Source organism: Anabrus simplex, chromosome 8 (assembly GCF_040414725.1).
Source record: "Anabrus simplex isolate iqAnaSimp1 chromosome 8, ASM4041472v1, whole genome shotgun sequence".
NCBI lineage: Eukaryota > Metazoa > Arthropoda > Insecta > Orthoptera > Tettigoniidae > Anabrus > Anabrus simplex.
Genome location: NC_090272.1, coordinates 35,892,123 through 35,916,845, shown reverse-complemented (window position 1 = coordinate 35,916,845; position 24,723 = coordinate 35,892,123). Strand labels below are relative to the sequence as shown.

General features: G+C 44.8%; 52 non-coding genes across 52 annotated transcripts; 31 read left to right on the top strand and 21 right to left on the bottom strand.

Annotated features, from left to right (window-relative positions):
- Positions 1–27: 27 nt before the first annotated feature.
- TRNAD-GUC (transfer RNA aspartic acid (anticodon GUC)) lies at positions 28–99 on the top strand. Its single transcript has one exon. It is a non-coding gene; the product is annotated as a tRNA-Asp (tRNA).
- Positions 100–764: 665 nt separating this feature from the next.
- TRNAE-CUC (transfer RNA glutamic acid (anticodon CUC)) lies at positions 765–836 on the bottom strand. Its single transcript has one exon. It is a non-coding gene; the product is annotated as a tRNA-Glu (tRNA).
- Positions 837–1,031: 195 nt separating this feature from the next.
- TRNAE-UUC (transfer RNA glutamic acid (anticodon UUC)) lies at positions 1,032–1,103 on the top strand. The gene has a single exon. It is a non-coding gene; the product is annotated as a tRNA-Glu (tRNA).
- Positions 1,104–2,006: 903 nt separating this feature from the next.
- TRNAY-GUA (transfer RNA tyrosine (anticodon GUA)) lies at positions 2,007–2,097 on the bottom strand. Its single transcript is given in 2 exon segments — positions 2,007–2,042; positions 2,061–2,097. It is a non-coding gene; the product is annotated as a tRNA-Tyr (tRNA).
- A 130-nt stretch (positions 2,098–2,227) lies between these two features.
- On the top strand, positions 2,228–2,299 carry TRNAD-GUC (transfer RNA aspartic acid (anticodon GUC)). Its single transcript has one exon. It is a non-coding gene; the product is annotated as a tRNA-Asp (tRNA).
- Positions 2,300–2,406: 107 nt separating this feature from the next.
- Positions 2,407–2,478, top strand: TRNAD-GUC (transfer RNA aspartic acid (anticodon GUC)). The gene has a single exon. It is a non-coding gene; the product is annotated as a tRNA-Asp (tRNA).
- A 665-nt stretch (positions 2,479–3,143) lies between these two features.
- Positions 3,144–3,215, bottom strand: TRNAE-CUC (transfer RNA glutamic acid (anticodon CUC)). The gene has a single exon. It is a non-coding gene; the product is annotated as a tRNA-Glu (tRNA).
- Positions 3,216–3,410: 195 nt separating this feature from the next.
- TRNAE-UUC (transfer RNA glutamic acid (anticodon UUC)) lies at positions 3,411–3,482 on the top strand. Its single transcript has one exon. It is a non-coding gene; the product is annotated as a tRNA-Glu (tRNA).
- Positions 3,483–4,385: 903 nt separating this feature from the next.
- Positions 4,386–4,476, bottom strand: TRNAY-GUA (transfer RNA tyrosine (anticodon GUA)). Its single transcript is given in 2 exon segments — positions 4,386–4,421; positions 4,440–4,476. It is a non-coding gene; the product is annotated as a tRNA-Tyr (tRNA).
- Positions 4,477–4,606: 130 nt separating this feature from the next.
- Positions 4,607–4,678, top strand: TRNAD-GUC (transfer RNA aspartic acid (anticodon GUC)). Its single transcript has one exon. It is a non-coding gene; the product is annotated as a tRNA-Asp (tRNA).
- Positions 4,679–4,785: 107 nt separating this feature from the next.
- TRNAD-GUC (transfer RNA aspartic acid (anticodon GUC)) lies at positions 4,786–4,857 on the top strand. Its single transcript has one exon. It is a non-coding gene; the product is annotated as a tRNA-Asp (tRNA).
- A 665-nt stretch (positions 4,858–5,522) lies between these two features.
- TRNAE-CUC (transfer RNA glutamic acid (anticodon CUC)) lies at positions 5,523–5,594 on the bottom strand. Its single transcript has one exon. It is a non-coding gene; the product is annotated as a tRNA-Glu (tRNA).
- Positions 5,595–5,790: 196 nt separating this feature from the next.
- Positions 5,791–5,862, top strand: TRNAE-UUC (transfer RNA glutamic acid (anticodon UUC)). Its single transcript has one exon. It is a non-coding gene; the product is annotated as a tRNA-Glu (tRNA).
- A 903-nt stretch (positions 5,863–6,765) lies between these two features.
- Positions 6,766–6,856, bottom strand: TRNAY-GUA (transfer RNA tyrosine (anticodon GUA)). The gene is given in 2 exon segments: positions 6,766–6,801; positions 6,820–6,856. It is a non-coding gene; the product is annotated as a tRNA-Tyr (tRNA).
- Positions 6,857–6,986: 130 nt separating this feature from the next.
- Positions 6,987–7,058, top strand: TRNAD-GUC (transfer RNA aspartic acid (anticodon GUC)). Its single transcript has one exon. It is a non-coding gene; the product is annotated as a tRNA-Asp (tRNA).
- Positions 7,059–7,165: 107 nt separating this feature from the next.
- TRNAD-GUC (transfer RNA aspartic acid (anticodon GUC)) lies at positions 7,166–7,237 on the top strand. Its single transcript has one exon. It is a non-coding gene; the product is annotated as a tRNA-Asp (tRNA).
- A 665-nt stretch (positions 7,238–7,902) lies between these two features.
- On the bottom strand, positions 7,903–7,974 carry TRNAE-CUC (transfer RNA glutamic acid (anticodon CUC)). The gene has a single exon. It is a non-coding gene; the product is annotated as a tRNA-Glu (tRNA).
- Positions 7,975–8,170: 196 nt separating this feature from the next.
- Positions 8,171–8,242, top strand: TRNAE-UUC (transfer RNA glutamic acid (anticodon UUC)). Its single transcript has one exon. It is a non-coding gene; the product is annotated as a tRNA-Glu (tRNA).
- A 903-nt stretch (positions 8,243–9,145) lies between these two features.
- TRNAY-GUA (transfer RNA tyrosine (anticodon GUA)) lies at positions 9,146–9,236 on the bottom strand. Its single transcript is given in 2 exon segments — positions 9,146–9,181; positions 9,200–9,236. It is a non-coding gene; the product is annotated as a tRNA-Tyr (tRNA).
- Positions 9,237–9,366: 130 nt separating this feature from the next.
- TRNAD-GUC (transfer RNA aspartic acid (anticodon GUC)) lies at positions 9,367–9,438 on the top strand. The gene has a single exon. It is a non-coding gene; the product is annotated as a tRNA-Asp (tRNA).
- A 107-nt stretch (positions 9,439–9,545) lies between these two features.
- TRNAD-GUC (transfer RNA aspartic acid (anticodon GUC)) lies at positions 9,546–9,617 on the top strand. The gene has a single exon. It is a non-coding gene; the product is annotated as a tRNA-Asp (tRNA).
- A 665-nt stretch (positions 9,618–10,282) lies between these two features.
- On the bottom strand, positions 10,283–10,354 carry TRNAE-CUC (transfer RNA glutamic acid (anticodon CUC)). The gene has a single exon. It is a non-coding gene; the product is annotated as a tRNA-Glu (tRNA).
- A 195-nt stretch (positions 10,355–10,549) lies between these two features.
- TRNAE-UUC (transfer RNA glutamic acid (anticodon UUC)) lies at positions 10,550–10,621 on the top strand. Its single transcript has one exon. It is a non-coding gene; the product is annotated as a tRNA-Glu (tRNA).
- An 895-nt stretch (positions 10,622–11,516) lies between these two features.
- On the bottom strand, positions 11,517–11,607 carry TRNAY-GUA (transfer RNA tyrosine (anticodon GUA)). The gene is given in 2 exon segments: positions 11,517–11,552; positions 11,571–11,607. It is a non-coding gene; the product is annotated as a tRNA-Tyr (tRNA).
- A 130-nt stretch (positions 11,608–11,737) lies between these two features.
- Positions 11,738–11,809, top strand: TRNAD-GUC (transfer RNA aspartic acid (anticodon GUC)). Its single transcript has one exon. It is a non-coding gene; the product is annotated as a tRNA-Asp (tRNA).
- A 107-nt stretch (positions 11,810–11,916) lies between these two features.
- Positions 11,917–11,988, top strand: TRNAD-GUC (transfer RNA aspartic acid (anticodon GUC)). The gene has a single exon. It is a non-coding gene; the product is annotated as a tRNA-Asp (tRNA).
- Positions 11,989–12,653: 665 nt separating this feature from the next.
- On the bottom strand, positions 12,654–12,725 carry TRNAE-CUC (transfer RNA glutamic acid (anticodon CUC)). Its single transcript has one exon. It is a non-coding gene; the product is annotated as a tRNA-Glu (tRNA).
- A 195-nt stretch (positions 12,726–12,920) lies between these two features.
- Positions 12,921–12,992, top strand: TRNAE-UUC (transfer RNA glutamic acid (anticodon UUC)). Its single transcript has one exon. It is a non-coding gene; the product is annotated as a tRNA-Glu (tRNA).
- Positions 12,993–13,895: 903 nt separating this feature from the next.
- Positions 13,896–13,986, bottom strand: TRNAY-GUA (transfer RNA tyrosine (anticodon GUA)). The gene is given in 2 exon segments: positions 13,896–13,931; positions 13,950–13,986. It is a non-coding gene; the product is annotated as a tRNA-Tyr (tRNA).
- A 130-nt stretch (positions 13,987–14,116) lies between these two features.
- Positions 14,117–14,188, top strand: TRNAD-GUC (transfer RNA aspartic acid (anticodon GUC)). The gene has a single exon. It is a non-coding gene; the product is annotated as a tRNA-Asp (tRNA).
- A 107-nt stretch (positions 14,189–14,295) lies between these two features.
- On the top strand, positions 14,296–14,367 carry TRNAD-GUC (transfer RNA aspartic acid (anticodon GUC)). The gene has a single exon. It is a non-coding gene; the product is annotated as a tRNA-Asp (tRNA).
- Positions 14,368–15,032: 665 nt separating this feature from the next.
- TRNAE-CUC (transfer RNA glutamic acid (anticodon CUC)) lies at positions 15,033–15,104 on the bottom strand. The gene has a single exon. It is a non-coding gene; the product is annotated as a tRNA-Glu (tRNA).
- A 196-nt stretch (positions 15,105–15,300) lies between these two features.
- Positions 15,301–15,372, top strand: TRNAE-UUC (transfer RNA glutamic acid (anticodon UUC)). The gene has a single exon. It is a non-coding gene; the product is annotated as a tRNA-Glu (tRNA).
- A 903-nt stretch (positions 15,373–16,275) lies between these two features.
- TRNAY-GUA (transfer RNA tyrosine (anticodon GUA)) lies at positions 16,276–16,366 on the bottom strand. Its single transcript is given in 2 exon segments — positions 16,276–16,311; positions 16,330–16,366. It is a non-coding gene; the product is annotated as a tRNA-Tyr (tRNA).
- Positions 16,367–16,496: 130 nt separating this feature from the next.
- TRNAD-GUC (transfer RNA aspartic acid (anticodon GUC)) lies at positions 16,497–16,568 on the top strand. Its single transcript has one exon. It is a non-coding gene; the product is annotated as a tRNA-Asp (tRNA).
- A 107-nt stretch (positions 16,569–16,675) lies between these two features.
- Positions 16,676–16,747, top strand: TRNAD-GUC (transfer RNA aspartic acid (anticodon GUC)). Its single transcript has one exon. It is a non-coding gene; the product is annotated as a tRNA-Asp (tRNA).
- A 665-nt stretch (positions 16,748–17,412) lies between these two features.
- On the bottom strand, positions 17,413–17,484 carry TRNAE-CUC (transfer RNA glutamic acid (anticodon CUC)). Its single transcript has one exon. It is a non-coding gene; the product is annotated as a tRNA-Glu (tRNA).
- Positions 17,485–17,679: 195 nt separating this feature from the next.
- On the top strand, positions 17,680–17,751 carry TRNAE-UUC (transfer RNA glutamic acid (anticodon UUC)). Its single transcript has one exon. It is a non-coding gene; the product is annotated as a tRNA-Glu (tRNA).
- Positions 17,752–18,654: 903 nt separating this feature from the next.
- TRNAY-GUA (transfer RNA tyrosine (anticodon GUA)) lies at positions 18,655–18,745 on the bottom strand. The gene is given in 2 exon segments: positions 18,655–18,690; positions 18,709–18,745. It is a non-coding gene; the product is annotated as a tRNA-Tyr (tRNA).
- A 130-nt stretch (positions 18,746–18,875) lies between these two features.
- TRNAD-GUC (transfer RNA aspartic acid (anticodon GUC)) lies at positions 18,876–18,947 on the top strand. The gene has a single exon. It is a non-coding gene; the product is annotated as a tRNA-Asp (tRNA).
- Positions 18,948–19,054: 107 nt separating this feature from the next.
- TRNAD-GUC (transfer RNA aspartic acid (anticodon GUC)) lies at positions 19,055–19,126 on the top strand. Its single transcript has one exon. It is a non-coding gene; the product is annotated as a tRNA-Asp (tRNA).
- A 666-nt stretch (positions 19,127–19,792) lies between these two features.
- TRNAE-CUC (transfer RNA glutamic acid (anticodon CUC)) lies at positions 19,793–19,864 on the bottom strand. The gene has a single exon. It is a non-coding gene; the product is annotated as a tRNA-Glu (tRNA).
- A 195-nt stretch (positions 19,865–20,059) lies between these two features.
- Positions 20,060–20,131, top strand: TRNAE-UUC (transfer RNA glutamic acid (anticodon UUC)). Its single transcript has one exon. It is a non-coding gene; the product is annotated as a tRNA-Glu (tRNA).
- A 903-nt stretch (positions 20,132–21,034) lies between these two features.
- TRNAY-GUA (transfer RNA tyrosine (anticodon GUA)) lies at positions 21,035–21,125 on the bottom strand. Its single transcript is given in 2 exon segments — positions 21,035–21,070; positions 21,089–21,125. It is a non-coding gene; the product is annotated as a tRNA-Tyr (tRNA).
- A 130-nt stretch (positions 21,126–21,255) lies between these two features.
- Positions 21,256–21,327, top strand: TRNAD-GUC (transfer RNA aspartic acid (anticodon GUC)). The gene has a single exon. It is a non-coding gene; the product is annotated as a tRNA-Asp (tRNA).
- Positions 21,328–21,434: 107 nt separating this feature from the next.
- On the top strand, positions 21,435–21,506 carry TRNAD-GUC (transfer RNA aspartic acid (anticodon GUC)). The gene has a single exon. It is a non-coding gene; the product is annotated as a tRNA-Asp (tRNA).
- Positions 21,507–22,171: 665 nt separating this feature from the next.
- TRNAE-CUC (transfer RNA glutamic acid (anticodon CUC)) lies at positions 22,172–22,243 on the bottom strand. The gene has a single exon. It is a non-coding gene; the product is annotated as a tRNA-Glu (tRNA).
- Positions 22,244–22,438: 195 nt separating this feature from the next.
- Positions 22,439–22,510, top strand: TRNAE-UUC (transfer RNA glutamic acid (anticodon UUC)). Its single transcript has one exon. It is a non-coding gene; the product is annotated as a tRNA-Glu (tRNA).
- Positions 22,511–23,413: 903 nt separating this feature from the next.
- On the bottom strand, positions 23,414–23,504 carry TRNAY-GUA (transfer RNA tyrosine (anticodon GUA)). Its single transcript is given in 2 exon segments — positions 23,414–23,449; positions 23,468–23,504. It is a non-coding gene; the product is annotated as a tRNA-Tyr (tRNA).
- A 130-nt stretch (positions 23,505–23,634) lies between these two features.
- On the top strand, positions 23,635–23,706 carry TRNAD-GUC (transfer RNA aspartic acid (anticodon GUC)). Its single transcript has one exon. It is a non-coding gene; the product is annotated as a tRNA-Asp (tRNA).
- A 107-nt stretch (positions 23,707–23,813) lies between these two features.
- Positions 23,814–23,885, top strand: TRNAD-GUC (transfer RNA aspartic acid (anticodon GUC)). The gene has a single exon. It is a non-coding gene; the product is annotated as a tRNA-Asp (tRNA).
- Positions 23,886–24,550: 665 nt separating this feature from the next.
- TRNAE-CUC (transfer RNA glutamic acid (anticodon CUC)) lies at positions 24,551–24,622 on the bottom strand. Its single transcript has one exon. It is a non-coding gene; the product is annotated as a tRNA-Glu (tRNA).
- Positions 24,623–24,723: the final 101 nt, after the last annotated feature.

Below are 24,723 nucleotides of genomic sequence, written 5' to 3'. Positions count from 1 at the left end.
AAATGAGACGAGATGAAGAATTTTGTATCCTCGGTAGTATAGTGGTCAGTATCCCCGCCTGTCACGCGGGAGACCGGGGTTCGATTCCCCGCCGGGGAGGTATTTTTGAAATCCTCAGGGAATTGGAGAATCAAATAAAGAAGACTTCAAATGTGAGAAAAATGACAGTTGAGCTCTTTTCAGATTGTTAGCCGATACTCAGAGAAATGCGGTAGCAATCATCATAATCATAACTGTGACCGCATTCAGGTATTTTCGTCTGCTGTCATGTCAGTTTCGACGTTCCGTTGTGCAATAACAGATGGCAGAGGAACGCGATGTGTGGCTGGGGGATCTTTCGTACGACATATAGTGCCGAATGGAAACCTATCTAACAAACACAGGAATACCGTTGCTGGGGTTGAAGCCACGATCATGGGATCTCTTCCACTGATCCACTGAGTTGTTGAAATTAGGTTCATTGTGTACTTACTCGTTTCTCAAGGAGCAAAACCCCTTAGAAACACTGATCATAAGAGAACAAGGACACATTGCGGCTCTTCCATGAATGAAGCTACCGTACTGGAAAAAGAAAGAGAACCTAATCGAAGGAGATCCAAGTCTAGTTTCCCCTTTCACCACGTGACTGTTCCATGTAATCACTACATTTGACATTACATATTCAGAGTTCACTTTCAGTACGGTCTCATCGTGAGTTCTAAGTTACAGTAATTGTTCTGCTCCGAAAAAGTGTTAAAATAAACAAAGAATGGATAAAATAAAATTTCCGGTACCGGGAATCGAACCCGAGCCTCCTGGGTGAGAGCCAGGTATCCTAGCCACTAGACCATACCGGACACAGCGCAAATTTAGAAACAAGTCAAACGCTGAGTGGCGGGAGTTAAGGGCTAAAGTTATTTTTTCTCTTCTCAAACGTGCGAATGACCACAAGAGATCTGTTTTGCTTGCTTCTAATAGGCGACCATTTAAAACTGCAGACCAGTTGGTGTATTGAACAAGTCTCGTGACTGTCTCAAAACATAGCCGTCGTCTCCGGTATGGTCTAGTGGCTAGGATACCTGGCTTTCACCCAGGAGGCTCGGGTTCGATTCCCGGTACCGGAATAGATTTTTGAAGCAAGATTAGGCTGCGCGTAGAAAATCTATTCGACATGGACATGGACAGCAGCTATCAACTCAACACAGCTACAGGCCTGTACTGTACAGCAAACCGCGCGTGCGCAACCGGCCGATTACTACTGCTCCGAATGTGATTTCACGTTTTCACCCTCCTAGGGGGCAACGACCTGTCTACGTCCGTCAGGCGACGAGATGTGGCGCGGTGAATGTGAGAAGGGTGCGTGCGGTCTTGGACAATATAAGACACTGTACCGGCATTCGCCATACTGAGGAGTCATTAGGCCACATTTTATTTCTTTTAACTGCTATCATTTTGTTTGAAACCAAATGGATCATTGATCCTGACTAGCTCGGGGAAAGTTCGCATGGCCTTGAATTGCATGAAATGGCGAGCGGAAGAAAGGTCGTATTGTGCCGAGAAGACAAGAATAGCTAATAGCGTAGGGAAAATAGTTCCAGTTTAAAAGCATGCATCCACTGTGCAAACTTATTACTAAACAACATCGCGGGACGTGGGCAATTGGCAAGTCTCTCGACAGTTCTCGACCACTTGCGATGCGGTTCCTTTGCCTGCCGTATTTAGAGTTCGTACTGAGTAGTTCTTGATTAGAAGGTTAATCAGATCCTCATACTGTGGTAATTTGTTATATGGCAAGTACTCAACCTGAAGATGAACTGGATTCTCAAGACCTAGTCAGTACCCGTACATAAGTTTTCTAGTTCACAATCTCAAAGTCGTTTGATCCTCAAGCGTAGTAATCTAACTACCAGTAACACATTTCACGTAATGTAACTTAGCGGAAATAACGTTACCGGTGTGTTATTAATGATATGTGAACGACACTGTAAAGTAATGTTCCCGAAAGAGGTAATTGATTGTAAAATATCTCCTCCGGGCCGGATTTGAACCAGCGACCTATGGATGTCTGATGACTTTCTCCTCTACAGTCCACCGCTCTACCAACTGAGCTACCAGAGGCGATGTAGGTGAGTACTGAACTGTCATGTGTTGCAGAAAACACAAGTAGTTGTTCACGGCTCATGTTTTGAACGGTGTTGAATTATGTGCAGTGCTAAAGAAAACAATTCAGATTTACGACGATCAGATGTCCTCGGTAGTATAGTGGTCAGTATCCCCGCCTGTCACGCGGGAGACCGGGGTTCGATTCCCCGCCGGGGAGGAACTTTTAACATATTGAGATAAAGGAATTGTGGTTGTTGGTGCACTAATACGCATCTCTTGTAACTGAATAAAGGAAAGAAATGAGACGAGATGAAGAATTTTGTATCCTCGGTAGTATAGTGGTCAGTATCCCCGCCTGTCACGCGGGAGACCGGGGTTCGATTCCCCGCCGGGGAGGTATTTTTGAAATCCTCAGGGAATTGGAGAATCAAATAAAGAAGACTTCAAATGTGAGAAAAATGACAGTTGAGCTCTTTTCAGATTGTTAGCCGATACTCAGAGAAATGCGGTAGCAATCATCATAATCATAACTGTGACCGCATTCAGGTATTTTCGTCTGCTGTCATGTCAGTTTCGACGTTCCGTTGTACAATAACAGATGGCAGAGGAACGCGATGTGTGGCTGGGGGATCTTTCGTACGACATATAGTGCCGAATGGAAACCTATCTAACAAACACAGGAATACCGTTGCTGGGGTTGAAGCCACGATCATGGGATCTCTTCCACTGATCCACTGAGTTGTTGAAATTAGGTTCATTGTGTACTTACTCGTTTCTCAAGGAGCAAAACCCCTTAGAAACACTGATCATAAGAGAACAAGGACACATTGCGGCTCTTCCATGAATGAAGCTACCGTACTGGAAAAAGAAAGAGAACCTAATCGAAGGAGATCCAAGTCTAGTTTCCCCTTTCACCACGTGACTGTTCCATGTAATCACTACATTTGACATTACATATTCAGAGTTCACTTTCAGTACGGTCTCATCGTGAGTTCTAAGTTACAGTAATTGTTCTGCTCCGAAAAAGTGTTAAAATAAACAAAGAATGGATAAAATAAAATTTCCGGTACCGGGAATCGAACCCGAGCCTCCTGGGTGAGAGCCAGGTATCCTAGCCACTAGACCATACCGGACACAGCGCAAATTTAGAAACAAGTCAAACGCTGAGTGGCGGGAGTTAAGGGCTAAAGTTATTTTTTCTCTTCTCAAACGTGCGAATGACCACAAGAGATCTGTTTTGCTTGCTTCTAATAGGCGACCATTTAAAACTGCAGACCAGTTGGTGTATTGAACAAGTCTCGTGACTGTCTCAAAACATAGCCGTCGTCTCCGGTATGGTCTAGTGGCTAGGATACCTGGCTTTCACCCAGGAGGCTCGGGTTCGATTCCCGGTACCGGAATAGATTTTTGAAGCAAGATTAGGCTGCGCGTAGAAAATCTATTCGACATGGACATGGACAGCAGCTATCAACTCAACACAGCTACAGGCCTGTACTGTACAGCAAACCGCGCGTGCGCAACCGGCCGATTACTACTGCTCCGAATGTGATTTCACGTTTTCACCCTCCTAGGGGGCAACGACCTGTCTACGTCCGTCAGGCGACGAGATGTGGCGCGGTGAATGTGAGAAGGGTGCGTGCGGTCTTGGACAATATAAGACACTGTACCGGCATTCGCCATACTGAGGAGTCATTAGGCCACATTTTATTTCTTTTAACTGCTATCATTTTGTTTGAAACCAAATGGATCATTGATCCTGACTAGCTCGGGGAAAGTTCGCATGGCCTTGAATTGCATGAAATGGCGAGCGGAAGAAAGGTCGTATTGTGCCGAGAAGACAAGAATAGCTAATAGCGTAGGGAAAATAGTTCCAGTTTAGAAGCATGCATCCACTGTGCAACCTTATTACTAAACAACATCGCGGGACGTGGGCAATTGGCAAGTCTCTCGACAGTTCTCGACCACTTGCGATGCGGTTCCTTTGCCTGCCGTATTTAGAGTTCGTACTGAGTAGTTCTTGATTAGAAGGTTAATCAGATCCTCATACTGTGGTAATTTGTTATATGGCAAGTACTCAACCTGAAGATGAACTGGATTCTCAAGACCTAGTCAGTACCCGTACATAAGTTTTCTAGTTCACAATCTCAAAGTCGTTTGATCCTCAAGCGTAGTAATCTAACTACCAGTAACACATTTCACGTAATGTAACTTAGCGGAAATAACGTTACCGGTGTGTTATTAATGATATGTGAACGACACTGTAAAGTAATGTTCCCGAAAGAGGTAATTGATTGTAAAATATCTCCTCCGGGCCGGATTTGAACCAGCGACCTATGGATGTCTGATGACTTTCTCCTCTACAGTCCACCGCTCTACCAACTGAGCTACCAGAGGCGATGTAGGTGAGTACTGAACTGTCATGTGTTGCAGAAAACACAAGTAGTTGTTCACGGCTCATGTTTTGAACGGTGTTGAATTATGTGCAGTGCTAAAGAAAACAATTCAGATTTACGACGATCAGATGTCCTCGGTAGTATAGTGGTCAGTATCCCCGCCTGTCACGCGGGAGACCGGGGTTCGATTCCCCGCCGGGGAGGAATTTTTAACATATTGAGATAAAGGAATTGTGGTTGTTGGTGCACTAATACGCATCTCTTGTAACTGAATAAAGGAAAGAAATGAGACGAGATGAAGAATTTTGTATCCTCGGTAGTATAGTGGTCAGTATCCCCGCCTGTCACGCGGGAGACCGGGGTTCGATTCCCCGCCGGGGAGGTATTTTTGAAATCCTCAGGGAATTGGAGAATCAAATAAAGAAGACTTCAAATGTGAGAAAAATGACAGTTGAGCTCTTTTCAGATTGTTAGCCGATACTCAGAGAAATGCGGTAGCAATCATCATAATCATAACTGTGACCGCATTCAGGTATTTTCGTCTGCTGTCATGTCAGTTTCGACGTTCCGTTGTGCAATAACAGATGGCAGAGGAACGCGATGTGTGGCTGGGGGATCTTTCGTACGACATATAGTGCCGAATGGAAACCTATCTAACAAACACAGGAATACCGTTGCTGGGGTTGAAGCCACGATCATGGGATCTCTTCCACTGATCCACTGAGTTGTTGAAATTAGGTTCATTGTGTACTTACTCGTTTCTCAAGGAGCAAAACCCCTTAGAAACACTGATCATAAGAGAACAAGGACACATTGCGGCTCTTCCATGAATGAAGCTACCGTACTGGAAAAAGAAAGAGAACCTAATCGAAGGAGATCCAAGTCTAGTTTCCCCTTTCACCACGTGACTGTTCCATGTAATCACTACATTTGACATTACATATTCAGAGTTCACTTTCAGTACGGTCTCATCGTGAGTTCTAAGTTACAGTAATTGTTCTGCTCCGAAAAAGTGTTAAAATAAACAAAGAATGGATAAAATAAAATTTCCGGTACCGGGAATCGAACCCGAGCCTCCTGGGTGAGAGCCAGGTATCCTAGCCACTAGACCATACCGGACACAGCGCAAATTTAGAAACAAGTCAAACGCTGAGTGGCGGGAGTTAAGGGCTAAAGTTATTTTTTTCTGTTCTCAAACGTGCGAATGACCACAAGAGATCTGTTTTGCTTGCTTCTAATAGGCGACCATTTAAAACTGCAGACCAGTTGGTGTATTGAACAAGTCTCGTGACTGTCTCAAAACATAGCCGTCGTCTCCGGTATGGTCTAGTGGCTAGGATACCTGGCTTTCACCCAGGAGGCTCGGGTTCGATTCCCGGTACCGGAATAGATTTTTGAAGCAAGATTAGGCTGCGCGTAGAAAATCTATTCGACATGGACATGGACAGCAGCTATCAACTCAACACAGCTACAGGCCTGTACTGTACAGCAAACCGCGCGTGCGCAACCGGCCGATTACTACTGCTCCGAATGTGATTTCACGTTTTCACCCTCCTAGGGGGCAACGACCTGTCTACGTCCGTCAGGCGACGAGATGTGGCGCGGTGAATGTGAGAAGGGTGCGTGCGGTCTTGGACAATATAAGACACTGTACCGGCATTCGCCATACTGAGGAGTCATTAGGCCACATTTTATTTCTTTTAACTGCTATCATTTTGTTTGAAACCAAATGGATCATTGATCCTGACTAGCTCGGGGAAAGTTCGCATGGCCTTGAATTGCATGAAATGGCGAGCGGAAGAAAGGTCGTATTGTGCCGAGAAGACAAGAATAGCTAATAGCGTAGGGAAAATAGTTCCAGTTTAGAAGCATGCATCCACTGTGCAACCTTATTACTAAACAACATCGCGGGACGTGGGCAATTGGCAAGTCTCTCGACAGTTCTCGACCACTTGCGATGCGGTTCCTTTGCCTGCCGTATTTAGAGTTCGTACTGAGTAGTTCTTGATTAGAAGGTTAATCAGATCCTCATACTGTGGTAATTTGTTATATGGCAAGTACTCAACCTGAAGATGAACTGGATTCTCAAGACCTAGTCAGTACCCGTACATAAGTTTTCTAGTTCACAATCTCAAAGTCGTTTGATCCTCAAGCGTAGTAATCTAACTACCAGTAACACATTTCACGTAATGTAACTTAGCGGAAATAACGTTACCGGTGTGTTATTAATGATATGTGAACGACACTGTAAAGTAATGTTCCCGAAAGAGGTAATTGATTGTAAAATATCTCCTCCGGGCCGGATTTGAACCAGCGACCTATGGATGTCTGATGACTTTCTCCTCTACAGTCCACCGCTCTACCAACTGAGCTACCAGAGGCGATGTAGGTGAGTACTGAACTGTCATGTGTTGCAGAAAACACAAGTAGTTGTTCACGGCTCATGTTTTGAACGGTGTTGAATTATGTGCAGTGCTAAAGAAAACAATTCAGATTTACGACGATCAGATGTCCTCGGTAGTATAGTGGTCAGTATCCCCGCCTGTCACGCGGGAGACCGGGGTTCGATTCCCCGCCGGGGAGGAACTTTTAACATATTGAGATAAAGGAATTGTGGTTGTTGGTGCACTAATACGCATCTCTTGTAACTGAATAAAGGAAAGAAATGAGACGAGATGAAGAATTTTGTATCCTCGGTAGTATAGTGGTCAGTATCCCCGCCTGTCACGCGGGAGACCGGGGTTCGATTCCCCGCCGGGGAGGTATTTTTGAAATCCTCAGGGAATTGGAGAATCAAATAAAGAAGACTTCAAATGTGAGAAAAATGACAGTTGAGCTCTTTTCAGATTGTTAGCCGATACTCAGAGAAATGCGGTAGCAATCATCATAATCATAACTGTGACCGCATTCAGGTATTTTCGTCTGCTGTCATGTCAGTTTCGACGTTCCGTTGTGCAATAACAGATGGCAGAGGAACGCGATGTGTGGCTGGGGGATCTTTCGTACGACATATAGTGCCGAATGGAAACCTATCTAACAAACACAGGAATACCGTTGCTGGGGTTGAAGCCACGATCATGGGATCTCTTCCACTGATCCACTGAGTTGTTGAAATTAGGTTCATTGTGTACTTACTCGTTTCTCAAGGAGCAAAACCCCTTAGAAACACTGATCATAAGAGAACAAGGACACATTGCGGCTCTTCCATGAATGAAGCTACCGTACTGGAAAAAGAAAGAGAACCTAATCGAAGGAGATCCAAGTCTAGTTTCCCCTTTCACCACGTGACTGTTCCATGTAATCACTACATTTGACATTACATATTCAGAGTTCACTTTCAGTACGGTCTCATCGTGAGTTCTAAGTTACAGTAATTGTTCTGCTCCGAAAAAGTGTTAAAATAAACAAAGAATGGATAAAATAAAATTTCCGGTACCGGGAATCGAACCCGAGCCTCCTGGGTGAGAGCCAGGTATCCTAGCCACTAGACCATACCGGACACAGCGCAAATTTAGAAACAAGTCAAACGCTGAGTGGCGGGAGTTAAGGGCTAAAGTTATTTTTTTCTGTTCTCAAACGTGCGAATGACCACAAGAGATCTGTTTTGCTTGCTTCTAATAGGCGACCATTTAAAACTGCAGACCAGTTGGTGTATTGAACAAGTCTCGTGACTGTCTCAAAACATAGCCGTCGTCTCCGGTATGGTCTAGTGGCTAGGATACCTGGCTTTCACCCAGGAGGCTCGGGTTCGATTCCCGGTACCGGAATAGATTTTTGAAGCAAGATTAGGCTGCGCGTAGAAAATCTATTCGACATGGACATGGACAGCAGCTATCAACTCAACACAGCTACAGGCCTGTACTGTACAGCAAACCGCGCGTGCGCAACCGGCCGATTACTACTGCTCCGAATGTGATTTCACGTTTTCACCCTCCTAGGGGGCAACGACCTGTCTACGTCCGTCAGGCGACGAGATGTGGCGCGGTGAATGTGAGAAGGGTGCGTGCGGTCTTGGACAATATAAGACACTGTACCGGCATTTGCCATACTGAGGAGTCATTAGGCCACATTTTATTTCTTTTAACTGCTATCATTTTGTTTGAAACCAAATGGATCATTGATCCTGACTAGCTCGGGGAAAGTTCGCATGGCCTTGAATTGCATGAAATGGCGAGCGGAAGAAAGGTCGTATTGTGCCGAGAAGACAAGAATAGCTAATAGCGTAGGGAAAATAGTTCCAGTTTAGAAGCATGCATCCACTGTGCAACCTTATTACTAAACAACATCGCGGGACGTGGGCAATTGGCAAGTCTCTCGACAGTTCTCGACCACTTGCGATGCGGTTCCTTTGCCTGCCGTATTTAGAGTTCGTACTGAGTAGTTCTTGATTAGAAGGTTAATCAGATCCTCATACTGTGGTAATTTGTTATATGGCAAGTACTCAACCTGAAGATGAACTGGATTCTCAAGACCTAGTCAGTACCCGTACATAAGTTTTCTAGTTCACAATCTCAAAGTCGTTTGATCCTCAAGCGTAGTAATCTAACTACCAGTAACACATTTCACGTAATGTAACTTAGCGGAAATAACGTTACCGGTGTGTTATTAATGATATGTGAACGACACTGTAAAGTAATGTTCCCGAAAGAGGTAATTGATTGTAAAATATCTCCTCCGGGCCGGATTTGAACCAGCGACCTATGGATGTCTGATGACTTTCTCCTCTACAGTCCACCGCTCTACCAACTGAGCTACCAGAGGCGATGTAGGTGAGTACTGAACTGTCATGTGTTGCAGAAAACACAAGTAGTTGTTCACGGCTCATGTTTTGAACGGTGTTGAATTATGTGCAGTGCTAAAGAAAACAATTCAGATTTACGACGATCAGATGTCCTCGGTAGTATAGTGGTCAGTATCCCCGCCTGTCACGCGGGAGACCGGGGTTCGATTCCCCGCCGGGGAGGAATTTTTAACATATTGAGATAAAGGAATTGTGGTTGTTGGTGCACTAATACGCATCTCTTGTAACTGAATAAAGGAAAGAAATGAGACGAGATGAAGAATTTTGTATCCTCGGTAGTATAGTGGTCAGTATCCCCGCCTGTCACGCGGGAGACCGGGGTTCGATTCCCCGCCGGGGAGGTATTTTTGAAATCCTCAGGGAATTGGAGAATCAAATAAAGAAGACTTCAAATGTGAGAAAAATGACAGTTGAGCTCTTTTCAGATTGTTAGCCGATACTCAGAGAAATGCGGTAGCAATCATCATAATCATAACTGTGACCGCATTCAGGTATTTTCGTCTGCTGTCATGTCAGTTTCGACGTTCCGTTGTGCAATAACAGATGGCAGAGGAACGCGATGTGTGGCTGGGGGATCTTTCGTACGACATATAGTGCCGAATGGAAACCTATCTAACAAACACAGGAATACCGTTGCTGGGGTTGAAGCCACGATCATGGGATCTCTTCCACTGATCCACTGAGTTGTTGAAATTAGGTTCATTGTGTACTTACTCGTTTCTCAAGGAGCAAAACCCCTTAGAAACACTGATCATAAGAGAACAAGGACACATTGCGGCTCTTCCATGAATGAAGCTACCGTACTGGAAAAAGAAAGAGAACCTAATCGAAGGAGATCCAAGTCTAGTTTCCCCTTTCACCACGTGACTGTTCCATGTAATCACTACATTTGACATTACATATTCAGAGTTCACTTTCAGTACGGTCTCATCGTGAGTTCTAAGTTACAGTAATTGTTCTGCTCCGAAAAAGTGTTAAAATAAACAAAGAATGGATAAAATAAAATTTCCGGTACCGGGAATCGAACCCGAGCCTCCTGGGTGAGAGCCAGGTATCCTAGCCACTAGACCATACCGGACACAGCGCAAATTTAGAAACAAGTCAAACGCTGAGTGGCGGGAGTTAAGGGCTAAAGTTATTTTTTCTCTTCTCAAACGTGCGAATGACCACAAGAGATCTGTTTTGCTTGCTTCTAATAGGCGACCATTTAAAACTGCAGACCAGTTGGTGTATTGAACAAGTCTCGTGACTGTCTCAAAACATAGCCGTCGTCTCCGGTATGGTCTAGTGGCTAGGATACCTGGCTTTCACCCAGGAGGCTCGGGTTCGATTCCCGGTACCGGAATAGATTTTTGAAGCAAGATTAGGCTGCGCGTAGAAAATCTATTCGACATGGACATGGACAGCAGCTATCAACTCAACACAGCTACAGGCCTGTACTGTACAGCAAACCGCGCGTGCGCAACCGGCCGATTACTACTGCTCCGAATGTGATTTCACGTTTTCACCCTCCTAGGGGGCAACGACCTGTCTACGTCCGTCAGGCGACGAGATGTGAATGTGAGAAGGGTGCGTGCGGTCTTGGACAATATAAGACACTGTACCGGCATTCGCCATACTGAGGAGTCATTAGGCCACATTTTATTTCTTTTAACTGCTATCATTTTGTTTGAAACCAAATGGATCATTGATCCTGACTAGCTCGGGGAAAGTTCGCATGGCCTTGAATTGCATGAAATGGCGAGCGGAAGAAAGGTCGTATTGTGCCGAGAAGACAATAATAGCTAATAGCGTAGGGAAAATAGTTCCAGTTTAGAAGCATGCATCCACTGTGCAACCTTATTACTAAACAACATCGCGGGACGTGGGCAATTGGCAAGTCTCTCGACAGTTCTCGACCACTTGCGATGCGGTTCCTTTGCCTGCCGTATTTAGAATTCGTACTGAGTAGTTCTTGATTAGAAGGTTAATCAGATCCTCATACTGTGGTAATTTGTTATATGGCAAGTACTCAACCTGAAGATGAACTGGATTCTCAAGACCTAGTCAGTACCCGTACATAAGTTTTCTAGTTCACAATCTCAAAGTCGTTTGATCCTCAAGCGTAGTAATCTAACTACCAGTAACACATTTCACGTAATGTAACTTAGCGGAAATAACGTTACCGGTGTGTTATTAATGATATGTGAACGACACTGTAAAGTAATGTTCCCGAAAGAGGTAATTGATTGTAAAATATCTCCTCCGGGCCGGATTTGAACCAGCGACCTATGGATGTCTGATGACTTTCTCCTCTACAGTCCACCGCTCTACCAACTGAGCTACCAGAGGCGATGTAGGTGAGTACTGAACTGTCATGTGTTGCAGAAAACACAAGTAGTTGTTCACGGCTCATGTTTTGAACGGTGTTGAATTATGTGCAGTGCTAAAGAAAACAATTCAGATTTACGACGATCAGATGTCCTCGGTAGTATAGTGGTCAGTATCCCCGCCTGTCACGCGGGAGACCGGGGTTCGATTCCCCGCCGGGGAGGAATTTTTAACATATTGAGATAAAGGAATTGTGGTTGTTGGTGCACTAATACGCATCTCTTGTAACTGAATAAAGGAAAGAAATGAGACGAGATGAAGAATTTTGTATCCTCGGTAGTATAGTGGTCAGTATCCCCGCCTGTCACGCGGGAGACCGGGGTTCGATTCCCCGCCGGGGAGGTATTTTTGAAATCCTCAGGGAATTGGAGAATCAAATAAAGAAGACTTCAAATGTGAGAAAAATGACAGTTGAGCTCTTTTCAGATTGTTAGCCGATACTCAGAGAAATGCGGTAGCAATCATCATAATCATAACTGTGACCGCATTCAGGTATTTTCGTCTGCTGTCATGTCAGTTTCGACGTTCCGTTGTGCAATAACAGATGGCAGAGGAACGCGATGTGTGGCTGGGGGATCTTTCGTACGACATATAGTGCCGAATGGAAACCTATCTAACAAACACAGGAATACCGTTGCTGGGGTTGAAGCCACGATCATGGGATCTCTTCCACTGATCCACTGAGTTGTTGAAATTAGGTTCATTGTGTACTTACTCGTTTCTCAAGGAGCAAAACCCCTTAGAAACACTGATCATAAGAGAACAAGGACACATTGCGGCTCTTCCATGAATGAAGCTACCGTACTGGAAAAAGAAAGAGAACCTAATCGAAGGAGATCCAAGTCTAGTTTCCCCTTTCACCACGTGACTGTTCCATGTAATCACTACATTTGACATTACATATTCAGAGTTCACTTTCAGTACGGTCTCATCGTGAGTTCTAAGTTACAGTAATTGTTCTGCTCCGAAAAAGTGTTAAAATAAACAAAGAATGGATAAAATAAAATTTCCGGTACCGGGAATCGAACCCGAGCCTCCTGGGTGAGAGCCAGGTATCCTAGCCACTAGACCATACCGGACACAGCGCAAATTTAGAAACAAGTCAAACGCTGAGTGGCGGGAGTTAAGGGCTAAAGTTATTTTTTCTCTTCTCAAACGTGCGAATGACCACAAGAGATCTGTTTTGCTTGCTTCTAATAGGCGACCATTTAAAACTGCAGACCAGTTGGTGTATTGAACAAGTCTCGTGACTGTCTCAAAACATAGCCGTCGTCTCCGGTATGGTCTAGTGGCTAGGATACCTGGCTTTCACCCAGGAGGCTCGGGTTCGATTCCCGGTACCGGAATAGATTTTTGAAGCAAGATTAGGCTGCGCGTAGAAAATCTATTCGACATGGACATGGACAGCAGCTATCAACTCAACACAGCTACAGGCCTGTACTGTACAGCAAACCGCGCGTGCGCAACCGGCCGATTACTACTGCTCCGAATGTGATTTCACGTTTTCACCCTCCTAGGGGGCAACGACCTGTCTACGTCCGTCAGGCGACGAGATGTGGCGCGGTGAATGTGAGAAGGGTGCGTGCGGTCTTGGACAATATAAGACACTGTACCGGCATTCGCCATACTGAGGAGTCATTAGGCCACATTTTATTTCTTTTAACTGCTATCATTTTGTTTGAAACCAAATGGATCATTGATCCTGACTAGCTCGGGGAAAGTTCGCATGGCCTTGAATTGCATGAAATGGCGAGCGGAAGAAAGGTCGTATTGTGCCGAGAAGACAAGAATAGCTAATAGCGTAGGGAAAATAGTTCCAGTTTAGAAGCATGCATCCACTGTGCAACCTTATTACTAAACAACATCGCGGGACGTGGGCAATTGGCAAGTCTCTCGACAGTTCTCGACCACTTGCGATGCGGTTCCTTTGCCTGCCGTATTTAGAGTTCGTACTGAGTAGTTCTTGATTAGAAGGTTAATCAGATCCTCATACTGTGGTAATTTGTTATATGGCAAGTACTCAACCTGAAGATGAACTGGATTCTCAAGACCTAGTCAGTACCCGTACATAAGTTTTCTAGTTCACAATCTCAAAGTCGTTTGATCCTCAAGCGTAGTAATCTAACTACCAGTAACACATTTCACGTAATGTAACTTAGCGGAAATAACGTTACCGGTGTGTTATTAATGATATGTGAACGACACTGTAAAGTAATGTTCCCGAAAGAGGTAATTGATTGTAAAATATCTCCTCCGGGCCGGATTTGAACCAGCGACCTATGGATGTCTGATGACTTTCTCCTCTACAGTCCACCGCTCTACCAACTGAGCTACCAGAGGCGATGTAGGTGAGTACTGAACTGTCATGTGTTGCAGAAAACACAAGTAGTTGTTCACGGCTCATGTTTTGAACGGTGTTGAATTATGTGCAGTGCTAAAGAAAACAATTCAGATTTACGACGATCAGATGTCCTCGGTAGTATAGTGGTCAGTATCCCCGCCTGTCACGCGGGAGACCGGGGTTCGATTCCCCGCCGGGGAGGAATTTTTAACATATTGAGATAAAGGAATTGTGGTTGTTGGTGCACTAATACGCATCTCTTGTAACTGAATAAAGGAAAGAAATGAGACGAGATGAAGAATTTTGTATCCTCGGTAGTATAGTGGTCAGTATCCCCGCCTGTCACGCGGGAGACCGGGGTTCGATTCCCCGCCGGGGAGGTATTTTTGAAATCCTCAGGGAATTGGAGAATCAAATAAAGAAGACTTCAAATGTGAGAAAAATGACAGTTGAGCTCTTTTCAGATTGTTAGCCGATACTCAGAGAAATGCGGTAGCAATCATCATAATCATAACTGTGACCGCATTCAGGTATTTTCGTCTGCTGTCATGTCAGTTTCGACGTTCCGTTGTGCAATAACAGATGGCAGAGGAACGCGATGTGTGGCTGGGGGATCTTTCGTACGACATATAGTGCCGAATGGAAACCTATCTAACAAACACAGGAATACCGTTGCTGGGGTTGAAGCCACGATCATGGGATCTCTTCCACTGATCCACTGAGTTGTTGAAATTAGGTTCATTGTGTACTTACTCGTTTCTCAAGGAGCAAAACCCCTTAGAAACACTGATCATAAGAGAACAAGGACACATTGCGGCTCTTCCATGAATGAAGCTACCGTACTGGAAAAAGAAAGAGAACCTAATCGAAGGAGATCCAAGTCTAGTTTCCCCTTTCACCACGTGACTGTTCCATGTAATCACTACATTTGACATTACATATTCAGAGTTCACTTTCAGTACGGTCTCATCGTGAGTTCTAAGTTACAGTAATTGTTCTGCTCCGAAAAAGTGTTAAAATAAACAAAGAATGGATAAAATAAAATTTCCGGTACCGGGAATCGAACCCGAGCCTCCTGGGTGAGAGCCAGGTATCCTAGCCACTAGACCATACCGGACACAGCGCAAATTTAGAAACAAGTCAAACGCTGAGTGGCGGGAGTTAAGGGCTAAAGTTATTTTTTTCTCTTCTCAAACGTGCGAATGACCACAAGAGATCTGTTTTGCTTGCTTCTAATAGGCGACCATTTAAAACTGCAGACCAGTTGGTGTATTGAACAAGTCTCGTGACTGTCTCAAAACATAGCCGTCGTCTCCGGTATGGTCTAGTGGCTAGGATACCTGGCTTTCACCCAGGAGGCTCGGGTTCGATTCCCGGTACCGGAATAGATTTTTGAAGCAAGATTAGGCTGCGCGTAGAAAATCTATTCGACATGGACATGGACAGCAGCTATCAACTCAACACAGCTACAGGCCTGTACTGTACAGCAAACCGCGCGTGCGCAACCGGCCGATTACTACTGCTCCGAATGTGATTTCACGTTTTCACCCTCCTAGGGGGCAACGACCTGTCTACGTCCGTCAGGCGACGAGATGTGGCGCGGTGAATGTGAGAAGGGTGCGTGCGGTCTTGGACAATATAAGACACTGTACCGGCATTCGCCATACTGAGGAGTCATTAGGCCACATTTTATTTCTTTTAACTGCTATCATTTTGTTTGAAACCAAATGGATCATTGATCCTGACTAGCTCGGGGAAAGTTCGCATGGCCTTGAATTGCATGAAATGGCGAGCGGAAGAAAGGTCGTATTGTGCCGAGAAGACAAGAATAGCTAATAGCGTAGGGAAAATAGTTCCAGTTTAGAAGCATGCATCCACTGTGCAACCTTATTACTAAACAACATCGCGGGACGTGGGCAATTGGCAAGTCTCTCGACAGTTCTCGACCACTTGCGATGCGGTTCCTTTGCCTGCCGTATTTAGAGTTCGTACTGAGTAGTTCTTGATTAGAAGGTTAATCAGATCCTCATACTGTGGTAATTTGTTATATGGCAAGTACTCAACCTGAAGATGAACTGGATTCTCAAGACCTAGTCAGTACCCGTACATAAGTTTTCTAGTTCACAATCTCAAAGTCGTTTGATCCTCAAGCGTAGTAATCTAACTACCAGTAACACATTTCACGTAATGTAACTTAGCGGAAATAACGTTACCGGTGTGTTATTAATGATATGTGAACGACACTGTAAAGTAATGTTCCCGAAAGAGGTAATTGATTGTAAAATATCTCCTCCGGGCCGGATTTGAACCAGCGACCTATGGATGTCTGATGACTTTCTCCTCTACAGTCCACCGCTCTACCAACTGAGCTACCAGAGGCGATGTAGGTGAGTACTGAACTGTCATGTGTTGCAGAAAACACAAGTAGTTGTTCACGGCTCATGTTTTGAACGGTGTTGAATTATGTGCAGTGCTAAAGAAAACAATTCAGATTTGCGACGATCAGATGTCCTCGGTAGTATAGTGGTCAGTATCCCCGCCTGTCACGCGGGAGACCGGGGTTCGATTCCCCGCCGGGGAGGAATTTTTAACATATTGAGATAAAGGAATTGTGGTTGTTGGTGCACTAATACGCATCTCTTGTAACTGAATAAAGGAAAGAAATGAGACGAGATGAAGAATTTTGTATCCTCGGTAGTATAGTGGTCAGTATCCCCGCCTGTCACGCGGGAGACCGGGGTTCGATTCCCCGCCGGGGAGGTATTTTTGAAATCCTCAGGGAATTGGAGAATCAAATAAAGAAGACTTCAAATGTGAGAAAAATGACAGTTGAGCTCTTTTCAGATTGTTAGCCGATACTCAGAGAAATGCGGTAGCAATCATCATAATCATAACTGTGACCGCATTCAGGTATTTTCGTCTGCTGTCATGTCAGTTTCGACGTTCCGTTGTGCAATAACAGATGGCAGAGGAACGCGATGTGTGGCTGGGGGATCTTTCGTACGACATATAGTGCCGAATGGAAACCTATCTAACAAACACAGGAATACCGTTGCTGGGGTTGAAGCCACGATCATGGGATCTCTTCCACTGATCCACTGAGTTGTTGAAATTAGGTTCATTGTGTACTTACTCGTTTCTCAAGGAGCAAAACCCCTTAGAAACACTGATCATAAGAGAACAAGGACACATTGCGGCTCTTCCATGAATGAAGCTACCGTACTGGAAAAAGAAAGAGAACCTAATCGAAGGAGATCCAAGTCTAGTTTCCCCTTTCACCACGTGACTGTTCCATGTAATCACTACATTTGACATTACATATTCAGAGTTCACTTTCAGTACGGTCTCATCGTGAGTTCTAAGTTACAGTAATTGTTCTGCTCCGAAAAAGTGTTAAAATAAACAAAGAATGGATAAAATAAAATTTCCGGTACCGGGAATCGAACCCGAGCCTCCTGGGTGAGAGCCAGGTATCCTAGCCACTAGACCATACCGGACACAGCGCAAATTTAGAAACAAGTCAAACGCTGAGTGGCGGGAGTTAAGGGCTAAAGTTATTTTTTCTCTTCTCAAACGTGCGAATGACCACAAGAGATCTGTTTTGCTTGCTTCTAATAGGCGACCATTTAAAACTGCAGACCAGTTGGTGTATTGAACAAGTCTCGTGACTGTCTCAAAACATAGCCGTCGTCTCCGGTATGGTCTAGTGGCTAGGATACCTGGCTTTCACCCAGGAGGCTCGGGTTCGATTCCCGGTACCGGAATAGATTTTTGAAGCAAGATTAGGCTGCGCGTAGAAAATCTATTCGACATGGACATGGACAGCAGCTATCAACTCAACACAGCTACAGGCCTGTACTGTACAGCAAACCGCGCGTGCGCAACCGGCCGATTACTACTGCTCCGAATGTGATTTCACGTTTTCACCCTCCTAGGGGGCAACGACCTGTCTACGTCCGTCAGGCGACGAGATGTGGCGCGGTGAATGTGAGAAGGGTGCGTGCGGTCTTGGACAATATAAGACACTGTACCGGCATTCGCCATACTGAGGAGTCATTAGGCCACATTTTATTTCTTTTAACTGCTATCATTTTGTTTGAAACCAAATGGATCATTGATCCTGACTAGCTCGGGGAAAGTTCGCATGGCCTTGAATTGCATGAAATGGCGAGCGGAAGAAAGGTCGTATTGTGCCGAGAAGACAAGAATAGCTAATAGCGTAGGGAAAATAGTTCCAGTTTAGAAGCATGCATCCACTGTGCAACCTTATTACTAAACAACATCGCGGGACGTGGGCAATTGGCAAGTCTCTCGACAGTTCTCGACCACTTGCGATGCGGTTCCTTTGCCTGCCGTATTTAGAGTTCGTACTGAGTAGTTCTTGATTAGAAGGTTAATCAGATCCTCATACTGTGGTAATTTGTTATATGGCAAGTACTCAACCTGAAGATGAACTGGATTCTCAAGACCTAGTCAGTACCCGTACATAAGTTTTCTAGTTCACAATCTCAAAGTCGTTTGATCCTCAAGCGTAGTAATCTAACTACCAGTAACACATTTCACGTAATGTAACTTAGCGGAAATAACGTTACCGGTGTGTTATTAATGATATGTGAACGACACTGTAAAGTAATGTTCCCGAAAGAGGTAATTGATTGTAAAATATCTCCTCCGGGCCGGATTTGAACCAGCGACCTATGGATGTCTGATGACTTTCTCCTCTACAGTCCACCGCTCTACCAACTGAGCTACCAGAGGCGATGTAGGTGAGTACTGAACTGTCATGTGTTGCAGAAAACACAAGTAGTTGTTCACGGCTCATGTTTTGAACGGTGTTGAATTATGTGCAGTGCTAAAGAAAACAATTCAGATTTACGACGATCAGATGTCCTCGGTAGTATAGTGGTCAGTATCCCCGCCTGTCACGCGGGAGACCGGGGTTCGATTCCCCGCCGGGGAGGAATTTTTAACATATTGAGATAAAGGAATTGTGGTTGTTGGTGCACTAATACGCATCTCTTGTAACTGAATAAAGGAAAGAAATGAGACGAGATGAAGAATTTTGTATCCTCGGTAGTATAGTGGTCAGTATCCCCGCCTGTCACGCGGGAGACCGGGGTTCGATTCCCCGCCGGGGAGGTATTTTTGAAATCCTCAGGGAATTGGAGAATCAAACAAAAGAAGACTTCAAATGTGAGAAAAATGACAGTTGAGCTCTTTTCAGATTGTTAGCCGATACTCAGAGAAATGCGGTAGCAATCATCATAATCATAACTGTGACCGCATTCAGGTATTTTCGTCTGCTGTCATGTCAGTTTCGACGTTCCTTTGTGCAATAACAGATGGCAGAGGAACGCGATGTGTGGCTGGGGGATCTTTCGTACGACATATAGTGCCGAATGGAAACCTATCTAACAAACACAGGAATACCGTTGCTGGGGTTGAAGCCACGATCATGGGATCTCTTCCACTGATCCACTGAGTTGTTGAAATTAGGTTCATTGTGTACTTACTCGTTTCTCAAGGAGCAAAACCCCTTAGAAACACTGATCATAAGAGAACAAGGACACATTGCGGCTCTTCCATGAATGAAGCTACCGTACTGGAAAAAGAAAGAGAACCTAATCGAAGGAGATCCAAGTCTAGTTTCCCCTTTCACCACGTGACTGTTCCATGTAATCACTACATTTGACATTACATATTCAGAGTTCACTTTCAGTACGGTCTCATCGTGAGTTCTAAGTTACAGTAATTGTTCTGCTCCGAAAAAGTGTTAAAATAAACAAAGAATGGATAAAATAAAATTTCCGGTACCGGGAATCGAACCCGAGCCTCCTGGGTGAGAGCCAGGTATCCTAGCCACTAGACCATACCGGACACAGCGCAAATTTAGAAACAAGTCAAACGCTGAGTGGCGGGAGTTAAGGGCTAAAGTTATTTTTTCTCTTCTCAAACGTGCGAATGACCACAAGAGATCTGTTTTGCTTGCTTCTAATAGGCGACCATTTAAAACTGCAGACCAGTTGGTGTATTGAACAAGTCTCGTGACTGTCTCAAAACATAGCCGTCGTCTCCGGTATGGTCTAGTGGCTAGGATACCTGGCTTTCACCCAGGAGGCTCGGGTTCGATTCCCGGTACCGGAATAGATTTTTGAAGCAAGATTAGGCTGCGCGTAGAAAATCTATTCGACATGGACATGGACAGCAGCTATCAACTCAACACAGCTACAGGCCTGTACTGTACAGCAAACCGCGCGTGCGCAACCGGCCGATTACTACTGCTCCGAATGTGATTTCACGTTTTCACCCTCCTAGGGGGCAACGACCTGTCTACGTCCGTCAGGCGACGAGATGTGGCGCGGTGAATGTGAGAAGGGTGCGTGCGGTCTTGGACAATATAAGACACTGTACCGGCATTCGCCATACTGAGGAGTCATTAGGCCACATTTTATTTCTTTTAACTGCTATCATTTTGTTTGAAACCAAATGGATCATTGATCCTGACTAGCTCGGGGAAAGTTCGCATGGCCTTGAATTGCATGAAATGGCGAGCGGAAGAAAGGTCGTATTGTGCCGAGAAGACAAGAATAGCTAATAGCGTAGGGAAAATAGTTCCAGTTTAGAAGCATGCATCCACTGTGCAACCTTATTACTAAACAACATCGCGGGACGTGGGCAATTGGCAAGTCTCTCGACAGTTCTCGACCACTTGCGATGCGGTTCCTTTGCCTGCCGTATTTAGAGTTCGTACTGAGTAGTTCTTGATTAGAAGGTTAATCAGATCCTCATACTGTGGTAATTTGTTATATGGCAAGTACTCAACCTGAAGATGAACTGGATTCTCAAGACCTAGTCAGTACCCGTACATAAGTTTTCTAGTTCACAATCTCAAAGTCGTTTGATCCTCAAGCGTAGTAATCTAACTACCAGTAACACATTTCACGTAATGTAACTTAGCGGAAATAACGTTACCGGTGTGTTATTAATGATATGTGAACGACACTGTAAAGTAATGTTCCCGAAAGAGGTAATTGATTGTAAAATATCTCCTCCGGGCCGGATTTGAACCAGCGACCTATGGATGTCTGATGACTTTCTCCTCTACAGTCCACCGCTCTACCAACTGAGCTACCAGAGGCGATGTAGGTGAGTACTGAACTGTCATGTGTTGTAGAAAACACAAGTAGTTGTTCACGGCTCATGTTTTGAACGGTGTTGAATTATGTGCAGTGCTAAAGAAAACAATTCAGATTTACGACGATCAGATGTCCTCGGTAGTATAGTGGTCAGTATCCCCGCCTGTCACGCGGGAGACCGGGGTTCGATTCCCCGCCGGGGAGGAATTTTTAACATATTGAGATAAAGGAATTGTGGTTGTTGGTGCACTAATACGCATCTCTTGTAACTGAATAAAGGAAAGAAATGAGACGAGATGAAGAATTTTGTATCCTCGGTAGTATAGTGGTCAGTATCCCCGCCTGTCACGCGGGAGACCGGGGTTCGATTCCCCGCCGGGGAGGTATTTTTGAAATCCTCAGGGAATTGGAGAATCAAATAAAGAAGACTTCAAATGTGAGAAAAATGACAGTTGAGCTCTTTTCAGATTGTTAGCCGATACTCAGAGAAATGCGGTAGCAATCATCATAATCATAACTGTGACCGCATTCAGGTATTTTCGTCTGCTGTCATGTCAGTTTCGACGTTCCGTTGTGCAATAACAGATGGCAGAGGAACGCGATGTGTGGCTGGGGGATCTTTCGTACGACATATAGTGCCGAATGGAAACCTATCTAACAAACACAGGAATACCGTTGCTGGGGTTGAAGCCACGATCATGGGATCTCTTCCACTGATCCACTGAGTTGTTGAAATTAGGTTCATTGTGTACTTACTCGTTTCTCAAGGAGCAAAACCCCTTAGAAACACTGATCATAAGAGAACAAGGACACATTGCGGCTCTTCCATGAATGAAGCTACCGTACTGGAAAAAGAAAGAGAACCTAATCGAAGGAGATCCAAGTCTAGTTTCCCCTTTCACCACGTGACTGTTCCATGTAATCACTACATTTGACATTACATATTCAGAGTTCACTTTCAGTACGGTCTCATCGTGAGTTCTAAGTTACAGTAATTGTTCTGCTCCGAAAAAGTGTTAAAATAAACAAAGAATGGATAAAATAAAATTTCCGGTACCGGGAATCGAACCCGAGCCTCCTGGGTGAGAGCCTGGTATCCTAGCCACTAGACCATACCGGACACAGCGCAAATTTAGAAACAAGTCAAACGCTGAGTGGCGGGAGTTAAAGGCTAAAGTTATTTTTTCTCTTCTCAAACGTGCGAATGACCACAAGAGATCTGTTTTGCTTGCTTCTAATAGGCGACCATTTAAAACTGCAGACCAGTTGGTGTATTGAACAAGTCTCGTGACTGTCTCAAAACATAGCCGTCGTCTCCGGTATGGTCTAGTGGCTAGGATACCTGGCTTTCACCCAGGAGGCTCGGGTTCGATTCCCGGTACCGGAATAGATTTTTGAAGCAAGATTAGGCTGCGCGTAGAAAATCTATTCGACATGGACATGGACAGCAGCTATCAACTCAACACAGCTACAGGCCTGTACTGTACAGCAAACCGCGCGTGCGCAACCGGCCGATTACTACTGCTCCGAATGTGATTTCACGTTTTCACCCTCCTAGGGGGCAACGACCTGTCTACGTCCGTCAGGCGACGAGATGTGGCGCGGTGAATGTGAGAAGGGTGCGTGCGGTCTTGGACAATATAAGACACTGTACCGGCATTCGCCATACTGAGGAGTCATTAGGCCACATTTTATTTCTTTTAACTGCTATCATTTTGTTTGAAACCAAATGGATCATTGATCCTGACTAGCTCGGGGAAAGTTCGCATGGCCTTGAATTGCATGAAATGGCGAGCGGAAGAAAGGTCGTATTGTGCCGAGAAGACAAGAATAGCTAATAGCGTAGGGAAAATAGTTCCAGTTTAGAAGCATGCATCCACTGTGCAACCTTATTACTAAACAACATCGCGGGACGTGGGCAATTGGCAAGTCTCTCGACAGTTCTCGACCACTTGCGATGCGGTTCCTTTGCCTGCCGTATTTAGAGTTCGTACTGAGTAGTTCTTGATTAGAAGGTTAATCAGATCCTCATACTGTGGTAATTTGTTATATGGCAAGTACTCAACCTGAAGATGAACTGGATTCTCAAGACCTAGTCAGTACCCGTACATAAGTTTTCTAGTTCACAATCTCAAAGTCGTTTGATCCTCAAGCGTAGTAATCTAACTACCAGTAACACATTTCACGTAATGTAACTTAGCGGAAATAACGTTACCGGTGTGTTATTAATGATATGTGAACGACACTGTAAAGTAATGTTCCCGAAAGAGGTAATTGATTGTAATATATCTCCTCCGGGCCGGATTTGAACCAGCGACCTATGGATGTCTGATGACTTTCTCCTCTACAGTCCACCGCTCTACCAACTGAGCTACCAGAGGCGATGTAGGTGAGTACTGAACTGTCATGTGTTGCAGAAAACACAAGTAGTTGTTCACGGCTCATGTTTTGAACGGTGTTGAATTATGTGCAGTGCTAAAGAAAACAATTCAGATTTACGACGATCAGATGTCCTCGGTAGTATAGTGGTCAGTATCCCCGCCTGTCACGCGGGAGACCGGGGTTCGATTCCCCGCCGGGGAGGAATTTTTAACATATTGAGATAAAGGAATTGTGGTTGTTTGTGCACTAATACGCATCTCTTGTAACTGAATAAAGGAAAGAAATGAGACGAGATGAAGAATTTTGTATCCTCGGTAGTATAGTGGTCAGTATCCCCGCCTGTCACGCGGGAGACCGGGGTTCGATTCCCCGCCGGGGAGGTATTTTTGAAATCCTCAGGGAATTGGAGAATCAAATAAAGAAGACTTCAAATGTGAGAAAAATGACAGTTGAGCTCTTTTCAGATTGTTAGCCGATACTCAGAGAAATGCGGTAGCAATCATCATAATCATAACTGTGACCGCATTCAGGTATTTTCGTCTGCTGTCATGTCAGTTTCGACGTTCCGTTGTGCAATAACAGATGGCAGAGGAACGCGATGTGTGGCTGGGGGATCTTTCGTACGACATATAGTGCCGAATGGAAACCTATCTAACAAACACAGGAATACCGTTGCTGGGGTTGAAGCCACGATCATGGGATCTCTTCCACTGATCCACTGAGTTGTTGAAATTAGGTTCATTGTGTACTTACTCGTTTCTCAAGGAGCAAAACCCCTTAGAAACACTGATCATAAGAGAACAAGGACACATTGCGGCTCTTCCATGAATGAAGCTACCGTACTGGAAAAAGAAAGAGAACCTAATCGAAGGAGATCCAAGTCTAGTTTCCCCTTTCACCACGTGACTGTTCCATGTAATCACTACATTTGACATTACATATTCAGAGTTCACTTTCAGTACGGTCTCATCGTGAGTTCTAAGTTACAGTAATTGTTCTGCTCCGAAAAAGTGTTAAAATAAACAAAGAATGGATAAAATAAAATTTCCGGTACCGGGAATCGAACCCGAGCCTCCTGGGTGAGAGCCAGGTATCCTAGCCACTAGACCATACCGGACACAGCGCAAATTTAGAAACAAGTCAAACGCTGAGTGGCGGGAGTTAAGGGCTAAAGTTATTTTTTCTCTTCTCAAACGTGCGAATGACCACAAGAGATCT